Source organism: Erinaceus europaeus, chromosome 14 (genome assembly GCF_950295315.1).
Source record: "Erinaceus europaeus chromosome 14, mEriEur2.1, whole genome shotgun sequence".
Taxonomy (NCBI): Eukaryota; Metazoa; Chordata; class Mammalia; order Eulipotyphla; family Erinaceidae; genus Erinaceus; species Erinaceus europaeus.
In genome coordinates this window covers 66,402,076-66,428,309 of record NC_080175.1, presented here as the reverse complement: position 1 = coordinate 66,428,309, position 26,234 = coordinate 66,402,076, and the positions used below count along the sequence as shown (strand labels likewise).

The following is a 26,234-nucleotide window of genomic DNA, read 5'->3' as shown; positions in this document are numbered from 1 at the left end:
AAAAGGAACCGTCTATCCTAGAGGTTCAATAAGCAAATGTCTGAAATTAACTGATTCTCAGTTGCCAAAGGCAAATTAATCTAACCCAAATCAACTGCCCTGCAAATGAGCAGGCAGGTTTCTATTCTGTTTGTTTTTTTCAGTTGGTTTTTGTTTGTTTGTTTTTCAAGTAGCAGATGAAAAGTACAATTGAATCTATGTGTTTGAGCATTCTGATGACAAAATGGTCTTCACATTTGTAAAGATATCATTGTTTACATATTGTGTTATTTAGTCAATATTTGGAGTTTTTATTGAGGTAATATTAATTTACAGGCTGTACATTGGCTTGTTTGGTTGGTTCTTTGGGGCATCACACACATGTGTGATCTCACTGTCCCTAGGCAGAGTTCTTTTTCTTTTTTTTTTTTTTTAATTTATTTTTATTAGTGATGTAACAATGATTTATAGTTCTACATCACACCCACCAACACAATTCTGCCTACCTTCATACCCCCATAACCACCATAATTTTCACAAAGTATTAATGTTAATTTCATTATTATTATTATTTACAAGTTAAATGCTGTATTGGGAAATTTAGGCCGAGTTAGTGCCCTGTGTGTTTAAAGGTTTGTCACACATAAACTCAACAAAGAATTGAAAAGAAAGCATGATTTTCAAGAATTTTAAACTTAATTCAGGAAAGTTGAGAATACCTTCAAAAGATTTTCACTTCTGATAAATATATTCTTAGCTACTTATTTTTCTGATGTGGCTGTAAATGGAATTGTTTTCTTGATTTTTTTTCTCCCTTGCTTTCATTGTTTCATTTTTGTCAATATTTTTGCAATGATCACTTGATCCAGCTTTTTCCTTTCTTAAGCAAATTGATACTGACAACCCAAGGTAATAGCAGAAGCAGAGATAAGCCTTAAGCCCCCCTTTTTAATTGATACCCACTATATGTCAGCACCATGTATCTTTTGTTAGTCAGGAAAACTAATCAATGAGTTCAATCCCAGCCACCAAATTTGTCCTAGAGTTCCTAGGAGTAGAAAATAAATGAATGTGCATCTCTGGGCACTTTCCTTTGCATTCCCAGGTAAAATCACTGTTGTTTGAAAACAGTCTTTGGGTAGAAATCTTCTTTCTTTCTTTTCTACAAAAAATTATTTACAATTGAAAACAAACAAAATCTTGGGCTCTGAATCTGTGATATTTCCAAGGTCTCTTGATCAGTAGCAGCAGTCAGGGAAGCAATCATAGAGGTCCTATCCTGATGATCTTACTGAAGAGCATCACTTGGAGCAAGAGGAAGCCTGTTTCAGTCTTGCTTCAGACTATATCTCCCCACACTGTGAGATCACCACAGGCATCTTGTGCTTATTGCTGGGGCTTATACAGAACATTCTCAATCCTCCTCATGACTAAAAGGCCATCAATGATTTTTCCAAACACTACATGCTTTCCATTCAAAAATCACACTTAGAGTCAGTGATAAAGAACTGGCAGCCGTTTGTACTGGGACTAGTGCTTGGCATGTAAACCAGGCCTGGAGCTGAGTATCTGAGTTTAAAATTTTCATCTGCAAATGGCCCTCAGTAAATACTTGTAACTTGTGGTCTGGGAGGTGGCATAGTGGATAAAGCACTGGACTCTCAAGCATGAGGTCCTGAGTTTGATCCCCAGCAGCACATGTATCAGAGTGATGTTGTCTGGTTCTTTCTCTGTCTCTCTTTTCCTATCCCTCACATTGATAAGTAAATAAAATATTTTAAAAAATACTGGTGGGAGTCGGGCTGTAGTACAGCGGGCTAAGCGCAGGTGGCGCAAAGCACAAAGACCGGCATAAGGATCCCGGTTCGAACCCCGGCTCCCCACCTGCAGGGGAGTCGCTTCACAGGCGGTGAAGCAGGTCTGCAGGTGTCTAGCTTTCTCTCCCCTCTCTGTCTTCCCCTCCTCTCTCCATTTCTCTCTGTCCTATCCAACAACAACAGCAACAATAATAATAACTACAACAATAAAACAACAAGGGCAACAAAAGGGAAAAAATAAATAATAAAATAAATTAAAAAAAATACTGGTAACTCCAGTGCCATCTCCATTAACAAATTCTCCACCCTGAATCATGAAATCCTGTCTGACCCTGTGTAAGGTGCACCCTTTGTATCCTTTAGGGACCCCATCTTTTCTGAATTCTCCAGTGCAGAATTGCCTAAAGTTCTCCGCTGTTTGAAGCACAACATCTGCAAAGAGCTCAGTCTTCATATGACTAACTTCCTAGCCACCATTGCTGACATCTAAGAACACCACCAAGTTGACAGGGTTTGAATTTGCCACCACCATGACTCTGACCCGGAAGCAGAAGTTACATGTGTGGGGTTCTGGTAAACTCAATCCCAGCTGCTTAGGTTGCCGGGTAGAAATGTCATGGTTGATACTGTGAAGAAAGAGGAAAGGACCCAAACTCCCAGAATAATCTTGAAATAATTGGGCAAGGATTAAACTCTTTTTGCCCTCATTATCTCCATTGTCAAAAGGAGACATTTAGATTAATGTCTCTGGTCTGCAAGTGATAGCATTCTTTGATTCTATGAAATGATGCCAAGAAGCAAAAAATCCATATAGCAGTCCATCTAGTCCCTATTGAGTTCAAGCCACTAAAACTATAGCAAGATTCTCATTTTCTGTTATTACTTACTGGAAGATCTATTATCCTGTGCTTCTACTTTTCCCAGTAACAATACTGATAACAGCAGCAATCATCATGGCGATGATGATAACTAATATTTACTGATTTATATTTGCTAAGGTTGGTGATGTTTGTGCCCTTAACTATCATGCTTCACCACCTCTTTGAGATTCAGGAGTCTTTCAGAAAATGAATATGTGACATTTGTAGATCAATTAAAACACAAGTTCATTCTCTGGGGAATTTTCTTTCTTTTTTTTTTAATTTTTATATATTTATTTATTTTCCCTTTTGTTGTCCTTGTTGTCTTTTATTGTTGTTGTTATTGCCGTCATCATTGTTAGCTAGGATAGAGAGAAATGGAGAGAGGAGGGGAAGACAGAGAGGGAGAGAGAAAGATAGACACCTGCAGACCTGCTTCACTGCCTGGTGGGGACTCCCCTGCAGGTGGGGAGCTGGGGAGACTCAAACCGGGATCCTTGAGCCAGTCCTTGCGCTTTGCGCCACCTGCACTTAACCCACTGTGCTACAGCCTGGGAATTTTCTTTATACCTACATTTCCTGGGTAGAAGAGCAATCCAGGGGAGAAATAATTGTTCAGACCTCTGATTCTGATGAAACTATATAGAAAGCCACATGGTTCTTTTGTCAGCTGGTTCTTGCCTTTTTGTAACTGATGCATTAGTAGATGTGTCAGTGGCTCAGTACTGGATGTGTCAGTGGATCGGTGCTGGATGTGAGTGCTTTGAAAACAACTCCAGGCACTGAGGCCTGCTCTGTGCTTTACCCTGAACGTGTGGGTTTCTGCGGTGTCAGATATGGAGAGCTGCTGGTGCATCTGTTTTTGTTGGAGCCCCAACAATAGATTTTTCTCTAGAAAGAGTATTTTGACCTCTGCTTATAGGTTTTTAACCCAGATCTACCATCTAGACAATTCCTAAGACAGAAAGGAAAATCTTCTAGAGTGTCACTTTCTGGTGGACTGCTTGGGTTAAGAGTCTGATTAAAGCTTTCAGTATCATGTATGAAATTCATTTTCCTTTCATTAAATCTCCCTTACCAAATTAGTCATAAATACACTACATTAAGTACCCATCTATTATACTGTGGATTTTAATGTGTGCTAGAGCTGCTAATAGGACTCTAGCACATAATATGGCATATCAGATGTGCTTAAAAGACTAGAACTGCAGTCAAATATATATCTTATTCTCCTCTCTCTCTCTCTCTCTCTCTCTCTCTCTCTCCTTTCTTTCCTTTCTTTCCTTCTTTCCTTCCTTCCTTCCTTCCTTCCTTTCTTTCATTGCTACCAAGGTTATCGCTGGGGCTCAGTGCCGACACTATGAATCCACAGCTTCCAGCAGCCATTTTTCCTTTTTTCCTTTCTATTTTATTGGATAGAAAAGAGGGAAACTGAGAGAGAGGAGGGGGAGATAGGGAAGGAAAGAGAAAGATAGACACCTGCAGACCTGCTTTACTGCTCATGAAGCATCTCTTCTGCAGGTGGGGAGCAGGGGCTTGTATCCTGGGGCCTTGTGCATGGCAATATGTGTGCTTAACTGGGTGTATCCCTATATACCTTATTCTTTAGATCTCCTACACAGCTTGGCAGATAAGCCATGGAAACCCCCAACACAAATGCCAGTCAGAGAGCGCACAGCTCTGTGTGATATAGGAGTTGGTGGAGTCTGGGTTTCCAGGTTCGGTCTAGAAACAGCTTCATCCTGGAGTAGCACCATCCACATCAGGACTGGGCCACCAGACCTCTATAGTCTGGGTGATGGTACCACAAGCAGGACCAGTGGGCGTTTGTTAAGATGCCTTGTGAACCATAAAGTCTGCACAGAGAAGAGGAGTGGGCTTTCTATGTAAGTTTAGATCTAAAGACTTCCTAACTCTAAAAACTTTTATTTCACTGTCAAACGTGTTCAGGACTAGGTATCAGCAACTTTTAGCATTATTTGAGTGAGAAAGTCTTTCTAATCTTACATGTTTAGAAAATGAAATGGGGAGTCGGGTGGTAGCGCAGTGGGTTAAGCACATGTGGCTCCAAGTTCAAGGACCCTCATAAGGATCCCGATTTGAGCCCCCGGCTCCCCACCTGCAGGGGAGTCGCTTTACAGGTGGTGAAGCAGGTCTGCAGGTGTCTCTCTTTCTCTACCCCTCTGTCTTCCTCTCCTCTCTCCATTTCTCTCTGTCCTAACAATGATGACATCAATAACAACAACAACAATAACTACTACAACAATAAAAAAAACAAGGGCAACAAAAGGAAAAATAAATAAATGAATACAAATTTTAAAATATAATAAAATGAAATGTTAAGTATGGGGGAGACTGTTGGCTTTTCCTAAAATCAGTTGCTCTTGGTTGATAGTTATACCATCTCGCTAAGGAGTATTATTCATTTATTATACATTTTTATTAGAGATTAACAACTGTTTATAAAATTATAGGGATGCAGTTCCACACAACTTCTACCACCAAAGTTCTCTGTCCTCTCCTACCCCATAAGACTTCCATAGTTCTCATCAGGTCTTATAATCTGTCTACTTCTCTTTTTATAAGTTCATGGATTTCAGTTCTTTATATTCCACAATAAGGGAAACCATCCAATATTTGTCTTTCACCTCCTTACTTACTCTTCACCAAGCACAATCACCTCCAGTTCTATCTATTTTTTTTCTGGAAGGATACAATAACATATCTTTTGATTTCAAAGGTGTATTCTATTGAATATATATAGCCCATAACTTCTTTCTCCAGTCATCTGTTGATGGGTATTTAGGCTGCTTCCACTCTTTGGCTATTGCTAATAATGCAGCTATGAACACAGGAGTGCATATATCCCTTTCCATTAGTAATTGTATGTCTTTTGGATAAACGCCCAAGAGTGGTACTGCTAGATTATAAAGTAATTTTTATTTGTTGGAGGACTTCCCATACTGTTCCCCTTGGGGATGTACCAACTGGCTTTCCCACCAGCAGTCCTTTTTTCTCCACGACCTGACCGGTACTTGTCGTTCCCTGGTTTGTTGATGTAAGCCATTCTCTCAGGTGTGAGGTGGTCTCTCAATGTGGTTTTCACTTGCATTTCTCTAATCTTCAGAAGTATTTTTAATTCAGAAGTATTTTTAAATTTTTGTTAGTTTTAGTTCAGAAGTAATTTTAATTCAGAAGCATTTTTTAATTGTCCCAGGCACTTAAGGGCTGATATTGCTACTGGCGTTTGGTGGACTGAGATCAATGTGCTACCATCCTGCACTGGGCAGGGAAATCTTGCATAATCACAATACTGTCCAGGGTACAGGCAGCTCCCACTTCCCCCAGAGGTGCTCAAGGTTTCGTGCTGTTTGCAGAGTCCTACCTCCCGGCTCCTGCTGATGGCTCTCTGGTCTCCCCACAGAGAATATCTACCTGCAGGTGAGCCTGCAGCATTCTCAGGCCTCCCGTGATGTTGTGGAAGAGGAGTTACGTCTGGACTCGGAGATCTGGACAGGACACCAGCTCTCAGAGACCTATGTAGGGCATCTCTTTCAACCTCAGCAGGGAAAGGAGTCCTGATAAAATCAGATTTTTTTAAAAAAAACTTTATTTTATTTGATAGAGACAGCCAGAAATTGAGAAAGAAGGGGGAAATAGGGAGAGAGAGAGAGTGACAGTAAGACACCTACAGCACTGCTTCACCATTCACAAAGCTCTCCCCCTGCAGGTGTGAGCCGGGGACTCGAACCCGGGTCCTTGTGTATTGTAACATGTGCCACCACCCGGCCCCCTGCCAGATTTCTTTTTTATTATTATTTTATTTTATTTTTCAATCCCATCACCAAAAGTCTCTTGTCCCACCCCTTTAGATAACCACTATAATTTTATCCCACGGGACACAATATCATCATCTTTTATTGCTGAGTAATACTCCGTTGAGTATATGTCCCATAACTTTTTTATACAGTCATCTGTCAAAAAACATTTTGGTTACTTCCATAGTTTGTCTTTTGTGAATAGTGCAGCTATGAACATGGGGGTGCTTATATCCTTTCAAATTAGTGTTACTATCTCTTTTGGGTAAGTGCCTAGTAGTGAACTTGCTGGATCATAAGGTATTTCCATTGGTATTTGCTTAAGGATTCTCCAGACTGTTCCCCATACACCGGTTTGTGTTCCCACCAGCAGTGTAGTAGAGTTTCTCTCTCTCCACATCCTCTCCTACACTTACCCTCTCCTCTTTTGTTGATGAAGCCCATTATCACTGGTGTGAGGTGGAATCTCAGTGTGGTTTTAACTTGCATTTCTATAATGATGAATGAATTGGAGCATTTCCGCATACGTCTGTGGGCCATGAATATCTAAAGCCATATCTATACTGCATTTGAGATTCCCAAACCATTGCATTGTGTTGGCAAAAACAAGCATCTTTGCGGTCGGTTGGGGGTGTGTTGAGTGAACCTCTGGCCTTGTGGCAAGCATGGATCCAGCCAGAACTGGACATAGTCCCTGCCCTTCAGAAGCAGATACACAGGTAGAATCCCATGAAGTCTGTATCTCCTGCAACATTCTTTTTTTCAAAAATTACTTTACAGGAGTTAGTGGTTTATAGCACTTTTCTCCCCCAGTGTGACATTTTCTTTCTTTTTTTTTTTTTTAATTATTTATTGGGGAATTAATGTTTTACATTCAACAGTAAATACAATAATTTGTACTTGGATAACACTCTCCAGTTTCCCATTTAACAATACAACCCCCACTATGTCATTTATCATCCTTCATGGACCTGTATTCTCCCCACCCACCCACCCCAGAGTCTTTTACTTGGGTGCAATATGCCAATTCCATTTCAGGTTCTACTTGTGTTTTCGTTTTTGATCTTGTTTTTCAACTTCTGCCTGAGAGTGAGATCATCCCATATTCATCCTTCTGTTTCTGACTTATTTCACTCAACATGAATTTTTCAAGGTCCATCCAAGATCAGCTGAAAACGGTGAAGTCACCATTTTTTACAGCTGAGTAGTATTCCATTGTGTATATATACCACAACTTGCTCAGCCACTCATCTGTTGGTGGACACCTGGGTTGCTTCCAGGTTTTGGCTATTACAAATTGTGCTGCCAAAAACATCTGTGTCCACAGATGTTTTTGGATGGCTGTGTTGGGTTCCTTAGGATATATCCCCAGGAGAGGAATTGCAGGGTCATAGGGTAGCTCCATTTCTAGCCTTCGGAGAGTTCTCCAGACTGTTCTTCACAGAGGTTGGACCAATTTACATTCCCACCAGCAGTGTAGGAGGGTTCCTTTGACCCCACAGTGTGACATTTTCTAGCACATTATGAGGGAACCTCTAAGGAGAAGCCAGAATCCTTCATAGAAGAGTGACCACTGGGCTGGACAACTACAATCTTAAAAAAAAATTCATTTGATTAGATAGAGACAGAAATTGAGATGGAAAAAGGAGGTAAGGAGAGACTGAGAGAGACTAAAAGGGAGAGAAACACAAGCCTGGATAGCTGAGTTGGTAGAGCATATGAGAGAGAGAGAGAGAGAGAGGGAGAGAGAGAGAGAGAGAAAGTGAGGGGTGGGGGGAGAAGGAGGAGAGAGGGATATCTGCAGCAATGCTCCACCACTCCTGAAGCTTCCCCACTGCAGGTAGTTTGAATACGGGTCCTTGTGCCTGCTAATAGGTGTGCTCAGTCAGATGTACAGCTGCCCAGCCCCATTTCTATCACATTCTGAATGGCGTTCTACACCTCGTGTGGGTAAATAGAGAAGGCCAGTGTAAAACATGGCTGCTAGGAACAGCAGCCATGGAGTGGTACATACACTGAGCCCCAGTGACAACTCTGGAGGCAAAAAAAAAAGGGGGGGGATCTGACAGTGGCCTGCTTGGGTGGGGCAGAGCCATCTTGGAAGGACTCCGTGGTAGCAACTTTGCCAGGGAACAGCTGTGTTGATTCAGCTGAGGCTTATGCAGTAAGACTTCTCTAACTAAGGAAATGATTAAATCCATGTCTGATTCATGGCAGACACCAAACACATAATGTTTTTTTGTTTATTTGTTTACTTTATTTGCCTCCAGGGTGATTGTTATAGCACTTTGCCTGTACAACACTACCATTCCCGCATGGAGGGTTTTTTGTTTGTTTGTTTGTTTGTTTGTTTTAATGAAGGATGAGTGACACATGCAGTCCTGCTCTACCACTCCTGACTCCTGGCTCCTGAAGCTTCTCCTGGTGGTTGGGTTAGTCCCTAAAGGATGGGCATCCTGCCCTGGTGTTGACAGCTGTGTGACTCTTGGTGGGCACAGGGATCCCACTGGCTGACTCTCTTCCTCCTGACACCTGGAACTGGGTGCCAGTGTCTTTCTCAGAACATTCAAGACAAAACGCCAAAGGGATCAACTCCCCACAGAGTTCTGAAAGCAGATATCCTTAGGGCCCCCTGTGCAGGAAGCCATCAGCCAGGTTGGCTGCCCCCATGCTGCCCTTGAGCTAATGGCCTGGTTCCCCCAGGCACACACACACCCAGCCATACTCAGGCCATCCTTCCTCGTCACAGACACGCTGTCCCTTCCCTGTCAGAACACAGGGCGAGAAAGTATCTGAATGAGTAGCACAAGGAATAAATCTCTGATAGATATGGCTAGAATCCGCCATGATGGAGCTTAACTATGGAAATGGAAATCAAGCTTCTGTGTCGGGACTGTTTTAGGCACTGACCTCTGTTTTTCTCTTTGTCCCCTAAATTTGTTTCAAACTGCTGCTATAAATAAATGCCATGGTGTGATCGCAGGATGCTAAAGAGCTGGTGGAAATTTGCATTTGAGCAGATAATATTTTCTCAACACTGGTGACTCCCCTACAGTCAATCACTGGCTGCTTCTTACGGTCCAGGTGAATTGGATGAATACAGCAGGATCCTTCTGATAGGAGTGACGGCCACTCACGCTTACTCAGTGGACACTGTGGCGCAAGTATTAGGACCCTAATTACATGTAAAGATGGGGATTCCAGGGGCTAAGTGGTGGCACACCTGGTTGAGCACACATCCATTCTCAAGCACAGGGACCCAGGCTCACGGTCATACTCCCACCTGCAGGGGGGATGCTTCAGGATCAGTGAAGCAGGGCTACAAGTGTTTCTCCCTCCCTTTCCATCTGCCTATACCCCCACCTCTCTCTCAACACCAGGGTTATTGCTGGGACCTAGTACCTGCACGTCGAATCTACCACTCTTGGCAGCGTTTTTTCCCCTATATATTATTTTATTTGATTTGAGAAGACAGAGAGAAATTGAGAGGGGTAGGAAGATAAGGAGAGAGAGAGGTCTGCTCTACCACTCAAGAAGCTTCCCCTCTGCAGGTAGAGATGGGAGCTAGAATCCAGGTCCTTGCATATTACCATGCACATTACCAGGTGCACCACCATTCCCCCTCCCATCCCCTCTCAATTTTTTCTCTCTGTCCTATCAAACAAAATAGAAAGAAAGGAGTGGTGGTGCTGGTGGTGGTAGTGCTAGTAGTGGTAGTGTAGAAGTGGATTTTAGAGGAATTAGCCAGAACCTCAGGTCCAGAAAGAACCAAGGTCATGTTCCTCCTGGTGTGTTTTTTGATAACCCCCGACCCCCCGCCTCATTCTCTTCTTTCAGATGAGTGTCCTGCTGGCGGCAGAACTGGGCAGGGGCGTGGGCAGAGGAGCTGTGAGCATGCTGCTTAGGGGGTAGGAAGGGGGAAGAGGCTGCTAGTGGACCCTGTTTTTGCTTCGAAAGGCATCGTGGTAGTAAAGATTGTTTTGACTTTGAAAGGATAGGGCCAGGTTGGCATACTCAATAAGCAAACATGTTACCATGCACAAGGACCCCAGATCAAGACCCTGGTCCCTATCTGCAGGGGCGGGGGGAGCTTCACAAGTAGTAAAGCAGGGCTGCAGGTCTTTCTCTCTCTCCCTCTCTGCCTCCCCCTCTCCCACTCAATCTCTTTCTGCCTCTGTCAAAAGAAAGGAAAGGGGGGAAAAAAGCCACCACCTGAAGTGTAGATTTGTTGTGCAGTCATCAAGCCCCAGCGATAACCTTGGGGGGCAATAAAAAATTAATCAGTTAATAAATAAAGCACTGGCAGGATTGCTAGAACAGAGATAATACTAGATGTAATTCTTTGAGTCAAAAACAAAAGAAAAACAACGAATCTTCTCTGCAAGCCACTTAGAAAGCCAGTGGGGCTTCTTGGCCTGTGGGTGACCATCAGAGAGAGGGCTCTGAGGAAAACTCCAGCAGCCAGGCGGGGCCAGAGGGGGCGCTGTCCCTGGGGACAGGGCTTTTCATGCTCCTGTGCTGTGCTGTGCTGTGCTGTGCTGTGCTGTGCTGTGCTGTGCTGTTCCACAGCCATGAGGGCACAGTGGGGAGGCATTTTGTTCCTTTATCATTTTCCAGAGCAAGGCAGAGGAGTGAGGAACAAACCACAGCACTAATGCTTCCTTTAGAGTGATGGGAGTTGCACTTGAGCCTGGGACTCAGGCATGGCTCAAAGCATCACCAGCAGCTTCCATGGCCAACATGGCTCTTCTTAGTGTTTCTTCACAGTCCGGGCCAGGGGAGGGAGAAGTAGGGCAGAAGTACTCCCCCTCTTTCTGTACACAGTAGAATTGAGGGAGGCAGGGTTGAATGGCTTTTCAAAGATTCACAACTGTTCCACAACAGATGAATGCAAAACCCTGGACTTCTGCCCAATATTCCCTCAACACACACATTTGTGCCTGTGCGTGTACACACACACACACACACACACACACACACACACACACACAAACTCCCCACAGTCCCTGACTTGCTGTCTGTAAGTTCACTCACCCACTAGCCCTGTGGAGTCTCCCTTGAAGCTACAGGTTCAGTGGCAGCGCTCTTGATCTGTATCAGTGACTGAATAATGTGTGGAATTATAAGGAGCCAAAGGTGTAGTGGGTGAATTTTCTCATCACACTCAGCCCTGAAGCTCTGGGCCCAGCCCCAAAGGCAGCATCATTCTCACAAAATGTGATAGGTAGTTTGGTCACCTTGTAGCTCACCTGGGCAGTGCGCTGCTGTGTTTTATGTATGACCCAGGTTCGAGCCCAGCCCCTACCTCATTGAAGGAAGCTTTAGTACTGTGGTCTCCGTCACTTCTTTCTCTCCCTCTGTCATATATATAAAGGCATCCTGGAGTGGGGGAGCCCCAGTCATGACAAAAAAAAAAGTTTCCAATTGGTACAATAGGAGTCATGAGAAGAGAATAGATTACAGGAATTTCTTTTACTTTCTGTAATAATAGTCAATTAGTACCTTTATGGTAGCAAATTCTATTTATTTATTTATTTTCCCTTTTGTTGCCCTCATTTTTCATTGTTGTTGTAGTTATTGATGCCGTTGTTGGATAGGACAGAGAGAAATGGAGAGAGGAGGGGAAGACAGAGAGGAGGAGACAAAGATAGACACCTGCAGACCTGCTTCACCGCCTGTGAAATGACTCCCCTGGAGGTGAGGAGCCAGGGGCTCAAACTGGGATCTTTATGCCGGTCCTTGTGCTTTGAGCCACCTGCGCTTAACCCACTACACTACTGCCTGACTCCCGGTAGCAAATTCTAAAAGGAAATTGGGTAACACTGTACTTTTGTAAATCAATTGCTAATCTTACTACCCAGCAAGAATCTTACAATTGCTGAAGAAACCAATTTCAACTTTATAACAATCTACCCTTGATTAAAAGAGAGAGAGAATTCCATTCTGTATCACTCCCCCTGACTCTGAAAATAATTTAAAACTTTCAACAGCTCTTTGAAAGTCTCCTGTGTTATTTGAATACGTAATTAGCATTAATCCTATCAATTGGGAGGAATGTGTTAGTTATTTTGTATGGTGCACATTCAGAAGCCACTGTCTGTCACTTGGGTTTTTTGTTTTTTTCATGCGGTAAGGGTTCATTTTATTTTATCTTATTGGGAAGCTACTGTATTATAGTACAGTTTCACTGAAAGATATGTCTCTGATATCTGATTACTGTAAAAAATGGCAACTAATCCCTAGCACTGCAAAAACGGTATCATCTGTTTTCCATCTACACCATGCCTCGGCCTTGCGTGAGCTTAATGTGCAGCTTGGCGATACGAGAATCCGGCAAGAAGCCCAGCCAGTCTATCTTGGCGTTACTCTCGATCGCACTCTGTCATTTCACGAACATCTCATAAAAACTGCAGCAAAGGTGGGCACAAGGAATAACATCATTGCAAGACTGGCCAGCTCCTCATGGGGCGCGAGCGCTTCCACACTACGATCATCATCTCTGGCATTATGCTATTCCACTGCAGAATACTGAGCCCCAGTATGGTTCCGTAGCCCTCATGTCCACTTGGTCGATTCCAAATTATATTCCTCCATGAGGATAATTTCTGGAACCATCCGTTCCACCCCTGTTCCATGGCTGCCAGTTCTTAGCAACATCGCCCCGCCAGATATTCGTCGTGATGCGGCATCATCTAAGTTCATTTCCCACATCTACGCTCGACCGGACCTGCCAATATACGCGGATATCTTCGCCCACCCTGTCCAACGCTTGACGTCTCATCACCCAATCTGGTCCCCTATGCCTACACTGAACTTCTCTGTTCCAGTCTCTTGGAAACAGAGTTGGCAGTCAGATGAGGTAAAGAACAAACACCTCATCACAGACCCCTGCAAGCGTCAACACGGCTTTGACCTAGCACGTTATGATTGGGCCCTCCTCAATCGCTATCGAACAGGCCATGGCCGGTGCGCCTCTATGTTCCATCGCTGGGGAGCCAGAGACGACCCGAACTGCCCCTGCGGCTACAGACAGACTATGACCCACATAGTCAACGACTGCCACCTCTCCAGATTCAAAGGAGGTCTTGAAACTTTACATCAGGCTCAACCTTACGCTGTTGACTGGCTACGGAAGAAGGGCAAACGCTAGAAGAAGAAGAACAGTTTCACTTTCTGCCTTGCTCCTTTATGGAAAACAAAAATCAAAGTTGGGCTAGGTGGGGTGTATTCCACCAAAGCAAAGGACTCTGGGGAAGCACAGTGAATAGAGGGGTCTTTGAGGTCCTGGTGCAGAATGGGAGGAAAGGACCTAGATTGCAGGAATAAGCTTCTTTGGTAAGTAGCAGGTTTTTCCATAGAGAACTTCCTCAAAGTCAGTCAGGATTTTTTTTTTCTTTTCTTTTTTTCTTTGCAAGCATGAAATCACTTCATCCCAGTTGATGAAGGCCACACACAGGGGCAACTATTTATATGCAGACTGAGCACACTATAACAGGAAGGGAACTGCTGTCCTTCTGTGAAGGTGCCGGTAGGAGCTTAAACAAACCTTTCTTCTGCTTGAACCTTGTATTTAGAGCCAGTAGAACGACCCTGCTATTGGAACCCAGCTTTGTAATTCTCTGCTCAGATTGTCTGTGCAGGAAAAACACCAGGTCTGACTCTATCATTTGACTTTTTTTTTTTCATTCATAGTGGGTGTGTTGCCTAGCTGAATGTCAGCCACACTGTCTCATTACTGAGCTACTCACATCTACCATGATTATTTGAAAATAAAACAAGCTGTTTGCCCAAATGCCTGTGTGTATAAAGCACAGAAAGTTAGGAGAGAATTTAGGAGATTTAGCACACCTGAGTCTTGCACACCTGAAAGGGAATTTTAAGAATTGATTCCAGGAGCAGCAGATATCTCACAAGGCAGGCAGCTCACATTACCATGTTGGAAAGCCCAGGCTCAAGACCAGGTCCCTACCTGCAGGGGATGGGAGCTTCATGAGTGGTGGAGAAGTACTACAGGTGTCTCTCCTCTTTCTCTCTCTCCCTCTCTATTTATCTCTGTCTCTCACCCTCTGTCTCTCACCCCCTGTCAAAAAAGGGGGAGGGGAATAATGGCTTTCAGGAGCAGTGGAGTTTTATAGGCACTGAGCCCCAGTAATAACCCAAGTGGCAAGAAAATATCTATCCCATCATTGCAACTTTTTTTTTAAATTCTTGATTTGATTATTGGGGGATTAATGGTTTGCAGTCAACAGTAAAATACAGTAGTTTGTAAATGCGTAACATTTCCCAGTTTTCCACATAACAGTTTAACCCCACCATCATTGCAACTTTCTGTTCAAATTGGAGAATGTCAGGGCTCAAATAGTCCTTCCTTATGTGAATAGTCACAGCTCATCAATGATTCTGCACAGGATGGGTTTCCCAGGAGGCTTTTGTTTCAGACTTTCTCCTCTTTTCCATGACACCCTCACCTGGTTCCCTGGGATAGTTAGGGCTCATCAGTTCAGTCAGTACAGTCACCCTTGAAGTAATTTGCCTGACAAAACAGTGAGTTTTCTTCTTTGGTGTGTCTGTGTCTGACTATAGAGGGGCAAAATAAGGCCTGGGGTGCCTCCATAGGCCCTGTGTCTAGAATCTTCTATTAAGCTTTTGTACACACGCATACGCACACGCATGCGCGCACGCGCACACACACACACACACACACACACACATACACTTACACACATGGGGTGGGGGAGGATTTCCTGGATGACTCAGCCATCACTGTGCTGATGTTGCAAAGGAGGATTAATTTCTCCCATGGAGAATAATCTTAGACTATCTGATACTCGAGTGACAGGCTAAAATAAGCATCACAGTGATAACTGCAACACTGAAACCCACAGCCACAAGGAACCCACACACAATGTCCCTCTGAGCCCCACCCCAGTCGCCCTGCCGGTGAGCAGTTCCGCAGAAGAACACCTGCACCCACAGATGCTTGGCACTTTGCTCAGGGTCAGGCAGAGCAGAAGCTGCAACCAGGCCGAGGGGGGCAAACCCCAATGGCTCCTAAGTTGCTCAGCTGGCCCACAGTTGAGCTCAGTCCTCATACAGACAGGCTGTCCCAACCACCTGGGAAGCTACTCACCCATGCAGGGGAAGGGCTGGGTCACAGCTCCATGAATGATTGTGTGCTCTTGGCTAGAATGTGAAGGTGCAAGAACTTGTGAATGCAGTGGTGGAGAAAGCACCTGCTCGCCTTGATTTTGTTGCTTTACTATACACTTTGTTTGTGGTTTGATAAGAATCTGCTGGTTGTCCTGACACCTCCAGTTCCTTCCATTGTGTCCCAAAGGATATCATCTTGTGTGATTGTAGAGTACGATCCTATTGAGGGACTGGGTGGTGGCTCGCCCAGTAGAGTACCCATGTGACCAGACACAAGGAGCTGGGTTCAAGTCCTCAGTCTTCATCTGTAATGTGAAAAGCTTCATAAGCAGAGGAGCAGTGCTTTGGTTGTTATCTTTCTTTCTCTGTCTTTCACCCTCTATCAAAGAGAGAGAGAGAGAGAAAAGAGAAAGGAATGAAGGGAAAAACCACCAGGAATGGTGGAACCATACAGCTACTCAACCTTAAAAGTAACTTTAATGACAATAATAACAATAATAATAAAATAAAAAAGAGCAATATTCCATCACATATACACCCCATAAGTTCTTAAGCCAGTCCTCCCTCCTTTGATGGGCATTTAGATTGTTCCTATACCTGTAGAACCTTTGTTTTGACAAGTAAAAAGTTTGAGATCCCAGGTGGTGATTTTATTTTTCAGTTAAAGTTGGCAGAGCTAGTTCACATTTTATGAAATTCCTCCTTTGGGTTGAGTTGGAGTCCTCTGGATCCTGACAGATGTATACAGTCAGGTGGCCATCACTGTGCACTGGATGTAAAAGATCTTTGCCACCCCAGGATGCCCCCTCCCCTCCAGTCTCCTTGTCTGGTGGCAGCCTTGACCCGCCCTTGCTGAGCTGTGTCACCGTCCAGCCCTGTCTAGGCCACACCTGCAGTCAGGGTCTGTGTGGCTGCAAGGCACAGGGGAGCCACCCCTTCAAGGGAGTGTGGGTGGCAGGGATAGGCCCCAGACAGCGACTAAGTTGGCAAGGGGGCTGCTGCAAATGCTATCTTTCGCAATCCCTTCTAAATACCCCGAATGTGGTCTATAGCAGCCTCACTTTTACTAGTGAACAGTCTCCTTTGGTTTCAAACTCTTCTTGACCAAGTGTCATGTTACTAAAGCACCATATTCACTGCACATGGGTATTGCTGAAAACCAGCGCCTGCCTCCTGATTTATGGGCTCAACTCCCGCCTACCCTTCTTATCCCTTGTGGCAACAAGTAAAGGTGAAAAATTTATAGAGATCTAAATGTCTAACAAAATCAATAATGCTTACATCAGCGATGGCACATGGGTACCATGAAAAGTTGAAAAGCATTCAAACCACATACAGATGTATTACTCAGAGATCAGGCTGATGGTGGTGCCAGGGACTGAACCTGGGACCTTAGAGCCTCAGATAGGAAAGCCTTTTTCCAGAACCACCATGCTATTTTTCCCTATATCTCAAACCTAAGGCTATTTTAATGATAAGAATCAGCTTTTAATATAAGAAATAAATGACTTATTTATCTTGATTTGAAGCAGACAGAAAGAGCCCACCCAGATCACTGTTCATTTCTGCCATAATGATGCTGGGGACCAAGCCTGGGCTTTCATATGTCAAGTCCTGTGCTCCACCTCTGAGCTAGCCACCCCCCTCATACACACACAAAGAGAACACATGTTACTCTGCTTAGCTAACCAAGCAACATTTTTTTCATTTTTAAAATATTTTGTTTAGTTTGTTTTAATGAGAGAGGGTGAAGAAAGACAGACAGAGATAGTGTGTTTGGTTTTTCTGCCTGGGTTATTATTCCTGCGGCTCAGTGGCTGCACATTTTACCCCATTTCCTTTCTTTTTTTGGCTTGAAAGTGAAAGAGAGAGAGAGAGGAGGTGAGAAAAGGAAAGACAGCTACAGCACCGTACTGCTTCATGGCTCATGAAGGCCCCGCCCATTTGGGCACCCCCTTCTCAGGCTGCTCCTTAGAAGAGAACCCTTTCATGTCTCTAGAAACATTGCCAACTCCCTTCTGCTGGGAACACGAGACCTTGTCTGGCTCCATTTGTAGCCGGTTCTGGGCTCCTCACGAGATGGTGGCCCCACAGACAGCAGGTGGCTTTCAGGGGTGAAGGGCAGCCTATCTACTCCCCAATGCTGAAGCTCCACTGCCCAAGGGTGGCCTTTCTCTGTTGTCCTTGTTGCTATGGAAGAGTCCTGTTTGCTCTGTTCTCTCCCGTGGCTGACAGGAAGCTCCCTTCCTCAGCTGAGTCTTGCGTCACTGATAGGATGGAATGGCAAACTGAAGACCTGTCATTGGATGAAGACATTGTATCTGTAATGCCACAGGCTCCTCCACTGATTCACTCAAAAGCAGTGTCCAAGAGTAAATAGCGGGGGACAGGGCAGCTCATCTGGTAGGGTTCATTGCACCTTACCAGGCTGAGGTCCAGGATTCAAACCCAGCCACCACACGGGAGCTGCATGGATGATGGTGAAGCAGTGCTGTGGTGTCTCTCTTCTATCACCTCTCTGTCTCTGTCTCTTCCTATCTGAAGTAAAAGGTTCCCTGGAGCAAGAAAATCACACATGTATGAGACCCTGGCTCCAGAAAAAAAGGGGTGGCAGTGATGGCCACACACCTGACTGAGTGCACATGTTACCTGAGTTCGAGACCCTAGTTCCCACCTACAAGGAGAAGCTTTATGAGTACTGAAGCAGTTTTGCAGGTATCTCTCTATGCCAACTTCCCTTGAAATTCCTCTCTGTCCTATCCAAAATAAATAAAATTAAATATTTAAAAAGAAAGGAATAGCACAAAGCGCAAGGACCGGCGTTAAGGATCCCAATTCAAGCCCCCAGCTCCCCACCTGCAGGGGAGTCGCTTCACAGGCGGTGAAGTAGGTCTGCAGGTGTCTTTCTCTCCCCCTCTCTATCTTCCCCTCCTCTCTCCATTTCTCTCTGTCCTATCGAACGACAGCAACAACAACAATAATAATAACCACAACAATGATAAAACAACAAAGGCAACAAAAGGAGAAAAAATGGTCTGCAGGAGCAGTGGATTCATGGTGCAGGAACCGAGCCCCGGAAATAACCCTGGAGGCAAAAAAAAAAGAGAGAGAGAGAAAGGAATAGGAGGAAAGAAAAAGGGAGAGGAAGAAAGAAAGGAAAGAGAGAAAGAAAAAGAGGAAGAGGAAGGTAGGAGAGAGGGAGAGTAAAAGGGAAGGGAAGAAGGATGTTGACAAGCTTCCTAGCTGAGCTGTTTCAATGTGGCCACTAAGTGCTGTATGACTAGACCCTCCCACACACATACCTGCTGCACAATGAGTGCCTTGTCAGCAAGGCTGTCCCATTTCAGTACATCAATAATATAAGAGGGGAAAGAGTGTCTCGATAAGGGTGGAGAGAGATATAGGCTTTCTGATCCTGTTTGGTAAGAGAGGAGTCAAGGAGTCGAGTGGGGTTATCTCTGGGGGTCACAGCCTGTGGCCTTGGAGGCTGGTCCTTTCTCTGCCCTGTCTCACCCCAGAGCTGGCTGTGGCCTCGAAAGTCACTGACACTTGGGGTTCCCTTCTGTAAAGGACCTTCTGATGTTAGTCCCCAGCTGTCACCTGCAGACTCCACAGGCATGTTTCCAGTGCCAGAGCCCCAGCATCATGGCCGTTTTAATTAAAATGGGAGGGATGGTAGGTGGTTCACCTGGTAGAGCCATTATCATGTAAAGCGTAAGGCATAAGGACCCAAGTTCAAGCCCCAGGCCACTGCAGAGCATCTGCAGCAGGCAGCTTTACCAGCATTGAAATTCTGTTTTGTTTTCTCTCCCTATCTCTCTGTCTCTCCTTATCTCTTTCTGTCTCTCACACTCTGATCTCAAATACCCTGACTTAAAGAATAGTATCATTTATGCAATGGGGACTATATATCAGACATAATTTTAAAACTTATTTATTTATGAAAGACAGAGAGAGAAAAAAAAAGAGAAGAGAGAACCAGAGCCCCACTCTGATACCATCAATGATAATGGGGATTTAATTCAGGGCCTCGTGTTTGAGAATCTAATGCTTTACCCACTGTGCAACCCCCTGGGCCATCAGATGATTTAAACAGCCTTATGATCTTATTCTTACAACTTCCCCTGCTTCTCTTAGTATGTCTGACCACCTCCAAGTTCAAGAAGAGGACATGGAGGCACTGTGCACAAGGCATACACATACACTACCCATGGCTCTTGCTTCTAAAAGACAGAATGGAGCATCCTGAGGAGGACAGAAGTGAGTGCCTGTGTCCAGTCAGGAGGGAAAGGCAGGGCCAGATGACCTCACTGTCCCCGAGAAACTCAGCAAAGGTTGTTCTGGTGGCCAGGAAGATGTCAAGGCAGGATGAAGAGGAGACAGGCAGCTGACAGGACAAATCCCCAAGAAACTCTGGCATCTAGGGGAGGAAGGGAGGCCTTGCTTGTCTGCTTTGTAAGAAGAGAATGACAAAGAATTCCAGAGGTGGGGAGATGGCAAAGAGGTTCATTCAACAGTCTCTCCTGCCTAAAGCTCTGAGGGCCCAGGCTCAATCCCTGGCACCACCATCAGCCAGAGCTGAGCAGGTCTCTGGTCATAGAGAAAAAGAGAGTGACTAATTAGAATTATTAGGATAGTCATGACATGATTCCTTTGGGGATTGGTCAACACAGATAGGACAAAAGCTCTTAGAAATGAATGTCCAGGATGGATGGTGCTACAATTGTTTGGGTACACACCTTACAATATTCAAGGACCTGAGTTCAAGCCCCCGATCCCCTCCTGCAGGAGGAAGGTTCATGAGTGGTCGTGGGGCAAAGCTGCAGGTGTTTTGCTATCTCTTTCCCTATCTCCCCCTTCCCTCTCTACTTCGCTGCATCTCTATCTAGTAAATAAATAAATAATAAATAAATAAAATATTAAAAAGAAATGGTCATGGAGAAGGTATTAATGTGCCTTGGGGTGTGATGCCCTCTGCCCAGCAGGTCTGTTGGCTGAGTCTGAGAGGCACCTGGGAAAACCCCACTTCAAGTTCCTGGGTATGCAGATCTTCCCAGTGAGGAGGGAGACTGAGTCTGTACCCAGATCAGACCTTCCCTACACCTGAAAATTCTATCACCAGAGCAGAATGGCAGTGATGTCAGTTGATCTCATCTCACCAGTAAAAGAGTTCCTGAAACAGTGTTATCTCCCATGGTGGCAACAAGCAGAAGCCTGAGGAGGACAGCAGGGCTCAGGGCAGGGAGTAGCATCAGAGCACAGGACTTGCATGCCCGAGGGCCTGGTTCTGGGCTTCCCCCTAGCACCTTGCTGGGCCAGAGCTGGGTGAGCAGCTCTTCCTCCTCACACTCATTCTTTCCCATCCTCTAGCTCTCACAAAAACAAATAAACCTTTAAAAAAATCATGGGAGTCGGGCGGTAGTACAGTGGATTAAGCGCACATGGCGCAAAGCACAAGGACCGGCGTAAGGATCCCAGTTTGAGTCCCTGGATCCCCCTTGTGTTGTTGTGCGCAGGCCGCAGAGAAGAGAGAGGGGGTCCAGAGCAAAGAGGAAACACAAATCTTTATTTGTGCTGGCACCTCAGAGTTGGGTGCTAGAGAAGCAGGTTGGGCCACGTGGAGGTAGTAAAAATGGCCGCCTCACACAGTAACCTTTCCTGCGTCTGAACACCGGAGTGAAGCGCTGGCAAGAGAGTGAGGTGCGGAAGAAGAAGGGCTTTTATAGGAGTAGCTTTCATGAGAATGGGAAGGGGGAGGAGTAACCATAGCATTCCAGGATAGGATAATAACTCTCATGAGAATGGGAGGGGGGGGGAGTGACCAAAGCACTCCAAATATCACGGGGATATAGACAATGCCCTGAGGGTACAACATGGCTGAACAGGCACTCTGAGAATGTCCCAATTCTCGCGGGAACTAGCAGTAGCCTGAGGGGACAACATGGCAGATATGACTGCATCAGCACAATTTCCCAGCATCTCCCCCTTTCCTTTTATCTAATGCCCAGGGCAACAGTGTGTAAAGTCTATGAACTACTCAGGGTCAGTCTATGAAAAACCAGCAACGTGAAGGGAAGGAAGCTGCTGTAAAATTGTCTAAAGTGTCCAAAGGGTATACCAGCAAGTCCGATAGAAGTCTCAGTCCAAAGTAGGCGACTAGGGGGAGAAATGGCAGGGGATGAAATGCTGCATGAGGAAGGTCAGCCTCTGGAATTCTTCTTTTCTGTAGATTGTGAGCTGGAACCACCAAAATGTGACAGGCAAAGCAGAAGCAGGAAAGGCAGACAGACAGTAAAAATGTTCTGTCCTTGGAGTCTGTGAATCAGGTTCTTCAGATCGCGTCAGGTGACATCTAGGGTTTCTGGGGGGGGGGGGGGTGTGCGACTGTAGTCATGCCATCTAGTGGGTGATGTCAGGGTGTGCAGGGGTCCAGATGGTTTTTTCCGGGATTCCTGTGGAAGAAACACAAACAATCTGCTTCTCGTGGTTAGCAGGGCATCTGATTTGAATGCTTTATAGAAAAAGAGGTTTAGTGCCTTAGCCAACTGAGTATTGGGGGATGTATCTTTCCTATTCATTTATTATTATATATTCATGGGGGAAAAGAACTTATCTTTTAACAAAGACTCTAAGGTGTAGGGAAGCGGGAACTATCTTATCCCTTTTTTTTTTTTTTTTGGTATCTAGCCTTTTGTTGCCCTAGTTGTTTTATTGTTGTAATTATATTGTTGTTATTGCTGATATTGTGGTTGTTGGATAGAGCAGAGAGAAATGGAGAGAGGAGGGGGAGAGAAAGACACCTGTAGACCTGCTTCACCGTCCATGAAGTGATTCCCCTGCAGGTGAGGAGCTGGGGGCTCAAACTGGGATCCTCAAGCCAGTTCTTGCACTTAGCGCCACCTGCGCTAAACCCGCTGTGCCACCACCTGATTCCCAGAAACTATCATTTAAAATAAACTCTATGGCCATGCCAATAGCAACCTTGAGGGCACATGTGGCTCCCCACATGTCCCCCTGTCTTATATCATGTTTTGATGTTTGGTGGACTTTGTTTTGTGGCAGGGTGGACTGTGCCTGTCTTAGGTTGGGGATCAGCCTTCCGTCTTACCCGTCATTGGAACACCTGGTCATTTTTGCCCAGTAGTACCAGGTGACCTGTCTTAGGTTGACTGGATAGCGCTAGTTTCCTCTTACCCATCATTGACTAGCCAGCCCTCTACATGGTGGACGTTCTGATGGAGGGGGGCAAATCCTCCACAGCAACTCAATATTCTGCCATGTCCAGCCTATGATAGTGAGTTTGTGTAGGTTGCATCTTTATGGCATCAATCTGTTGCCACAAAAAAGCCATGAGCTTGTTAAGAATTATAGGACCGTGGTCTGGGAGGTGTCGCAGTGGATAAGGTGTTAGACTCTCAAGCGTGAGGTCCCAAGTTCGATCCCTGGCAGCACATGTACCAGAAAGATATCTAGTTCTTTCTCTTTCCTAAATAAATTAAAATGTTGAAAAAAAAGAATTATAGGACCTATTGTGAGCAGAAGAAGTAAAACAAGCTAGGGTCCCACAACTAAGGGTAGACAGGTAAGGAAGGGGGAATGTATCCATTGGTATGAAGAGGTGGGATCATATCTTAAGTCTAAGGGAAGCAGTCAGTGGATGTGATGTCCAGGGGAACAGCCATTTGTCTTTGGGGGTAGTAAAGGATGTCCGTGGCATGGGTGATGTTATAAAGGGAAACATCTTTAAATTGTTGGCTGACAAAGGCAGGCCTATGGTGGCAAGACAAGATACACCAGTTAAGTGTACAAGAATATGTGAATGTTGTTAATTCACTTAGGTTGGATATGGAGGAACTTCTTACAGTTTAATACCTTACCATATGAACAGATGATTCCTCATATGAAGGCTTGATAGCTGTAATCACTTACTTGTGAAAAAAAATAAAACTTGTAACAAGTTAGAGGTTTACTATAATTGACTTTGGACTATAAACAGACTCAGGTTACTTAGAGAGTTAACGCATGTTAGTGACAATGGTTTTAACATTTAGAGTACTCTGAGCAGATGGGTCATACAAAAATTTTTGGTCATTCAACACACTCACTCACAAAACACAACTGGCCAGTCATAACATAAGACATTCAGGGAAGGGGTAGGAGAGAGGGCTCTGTGAGCCAACTTTTGTAGGTTCTGCCATGTCCTGCTTCTGCTTTGCCTGTCACATTTTGGCAGTTCCAGCTCACAATCTACAGAAAAGAAGAATTCCAGAGGCTGACCTTCCTCATGCAGTATTTTATCCCCTGCCATTTCTCCCCCTAGTCGCCTACTTTGGACTGAGACTTCTATCGGACTTGCTGGTATACCCTTTGGACACTTTAGACAATTTTACAGCAGCTTCCTTCCCTTCACGTTGCTGGTTTTTCATAGACTGACCCTGAGTAGTTCATAGACTTTACACACTGTTGCCCTGGGCATTAGATAAAAGGAAAGGGGGAGATGCTGGGAAATTGTGCCGATGCAGTCATATCTGCCATGTTTCCCCTCAGGCTACTGCTAGTTCCCGCGAGAATTGGGACATTCTCGGAGTGCCTGTTCAGCCATGTTGTACCCTCAGGGCATTGTCTATATCCCCGTGATATTTGGAGTGCTTTGGTCACTCCTCCCCCCTCCCATTCTCACGAGAGTTATTATCCTATCCTGGAATGCTATGGTTACTCCTCCCCCTTACCATTCTCATGAAAGCTACTCCTATAAAAGCCCTTCTTCTTCCGCACCTCACTCTCTTGCCAGCGCTTCACTCCAGTGTTCAGACACAGGAAAGGTTACTGTGTGAGGCGGCCATTTTCGCTACCTCCACGTGGTCCAACCTGCTTCTCTAGCACCCAACTCTGAGGTGCCAGCACAAATAAAGATTTGTGTTTCCTCTTCGCTCTGGACCCCCTCTCTCTCATCTCTGCGGCCCGCGCACAACAACACCCTTGCAGGGGAGTCGCTTCACAGGTGGTGAAGCAGGTCTGCAGGTGTCTGTCTTTCTCTCCCCCTCTCTGTCTTCCCCTCATCTCTCCATTTCTCTCTGTTCTATCCAACAACGATGACATCAATAGCAAAAGCAGTAATAACTACAACAATAAAAAAAACAAAGGCAACAAAAGGGATGCGATTCCTCTGCATCTGTGGGAAGTATACAACCACCTCATCATTGGCTGTGGGCTTGGTTATTATACTTTCTTCAGCTGATGGGAAACCAGGAGGTGGCACACTTGGTAGAACACACATGCTGCCAAGTGCAAGGACCCAGGTTAACGCCTAGGGTCCCCACCTCAGGGGGCAAGATTTATGAGTAGTGAAGTAGTGCTGAAGGTGTTTCTCTCTCCCACACACTCTCTATTCCCCTTCCTTCACAAATTTTTTCTGTATATTAAACAAAAAAAGTGGTCTGGGAGTTGGCACAGTAGATAAAGCATTGGACTCTCAAGCATGAGGTCCCAAGTTCAATCCCCAGCAACATTTGTACCAGAGTGATATCTGGTGTTCTCTCTCTCTCTCTCTCATAAATCAAATATCTTTAAAAAATAAAGATAAATATGGCCAATAGGAGTAATAGAGTTATACTACAACTTCTGAGCCCCAGTGATAATCCCAGTGGAAAGGAAAGAAAAAGAAAGGAAAGAAGGAAGGAAGGAAGGAAGGAAGGAAGGAAGGAAGGAAGGAAGGAAGAACTAGTCATGGAAGTGAGCTCTAAGCAAAAGCAGCAATGCCCTGAGCTTTCTGAGCTTTTCCTCGGCTAAGGGAACACACAGGCTTCATACGGCTCAGCTTCTTGAGTCTGGGCTTCAGGATGTGCAGACATTTGGGACTCACACTCCACACTGAGGGGAGACCTGAAGCCAGTCCCCAGCCTGGAGAAGAGCTGCAGACAGGGGTAAATATTATTGCTGCAGCATATTGCAATATGGGGCTGTTTTATTACCACAATGCAAGCTGATCAGAACACTGGATCCATTTTCAGAAAGAGAAGAGAGAAAGAACAAGCTCTTGCAAAGAAGCCAGATTGGTGCAGCCTCTCCTGTCTGGCCACGTGGTTGTCAAGAATCCCCACTCTGCCCTGATAGATAGTCCAAGCAAAGCCTGCCAGCTGTGGGATCACACACAGGCCACGCATGAACCAGCTCAGCACCAGGCCACAGGGCAAGGCAAGGTGGTCAGAAGATACTTGGGGAGCTTGGAGGAGCGCTGTTAAGGGAGATAAGCCAGGAAGAGAAGACAGATCCCAGATGATCTCACTTACAGGTGGAATTCAAGCATCAGGGACAGGAAGGGAAAACATGCTGTTAGACTGATAAAAAATGTTTTAAAAATTTAAATAAAAAATCAAAATATTAATATATTCTAAAGTTAAAAAAAAGTGGATTTGACCAGTCATACAGTCGGTAAAGATATAGTCAAGAATTACAGTGCCCTGAAAATTGGGAGCGCTGATTTTATTTTACTTTACCTTTTAAAAATATTTTATTTATTATTAGTTGGATAGAAACAGAAAGAGACCGAGAGGGAACGAGAGAGAAAGAGAGAGAGAGAGAGAGAGAGAGAAATACAGCACTGCTTCACT

The 26,234-nt window shown here is 44.9% G+C and overlaps 1 protein-coding gene and 1 pseudogene across 1 annotated transcript in view; one reads left to right on the top strand and one right to left on the bottom strand.

Moving 5' to 3' along the window:
- The window catches only part of SLC7A14 (solute carrier family 7 member 14), a 70,510-nt gene that overhangs the window by 8,183 nt on the left and 36,093 nt on the right, over positions 1–26,234 (top strand). The window lies entirely within an intron of this gene.
- LOC103108880 (peptidyl-prolyl cis-trans isomerase H-like) lies at positions 1,205–2,386 on the bottom strand (annotated as a pseudogene).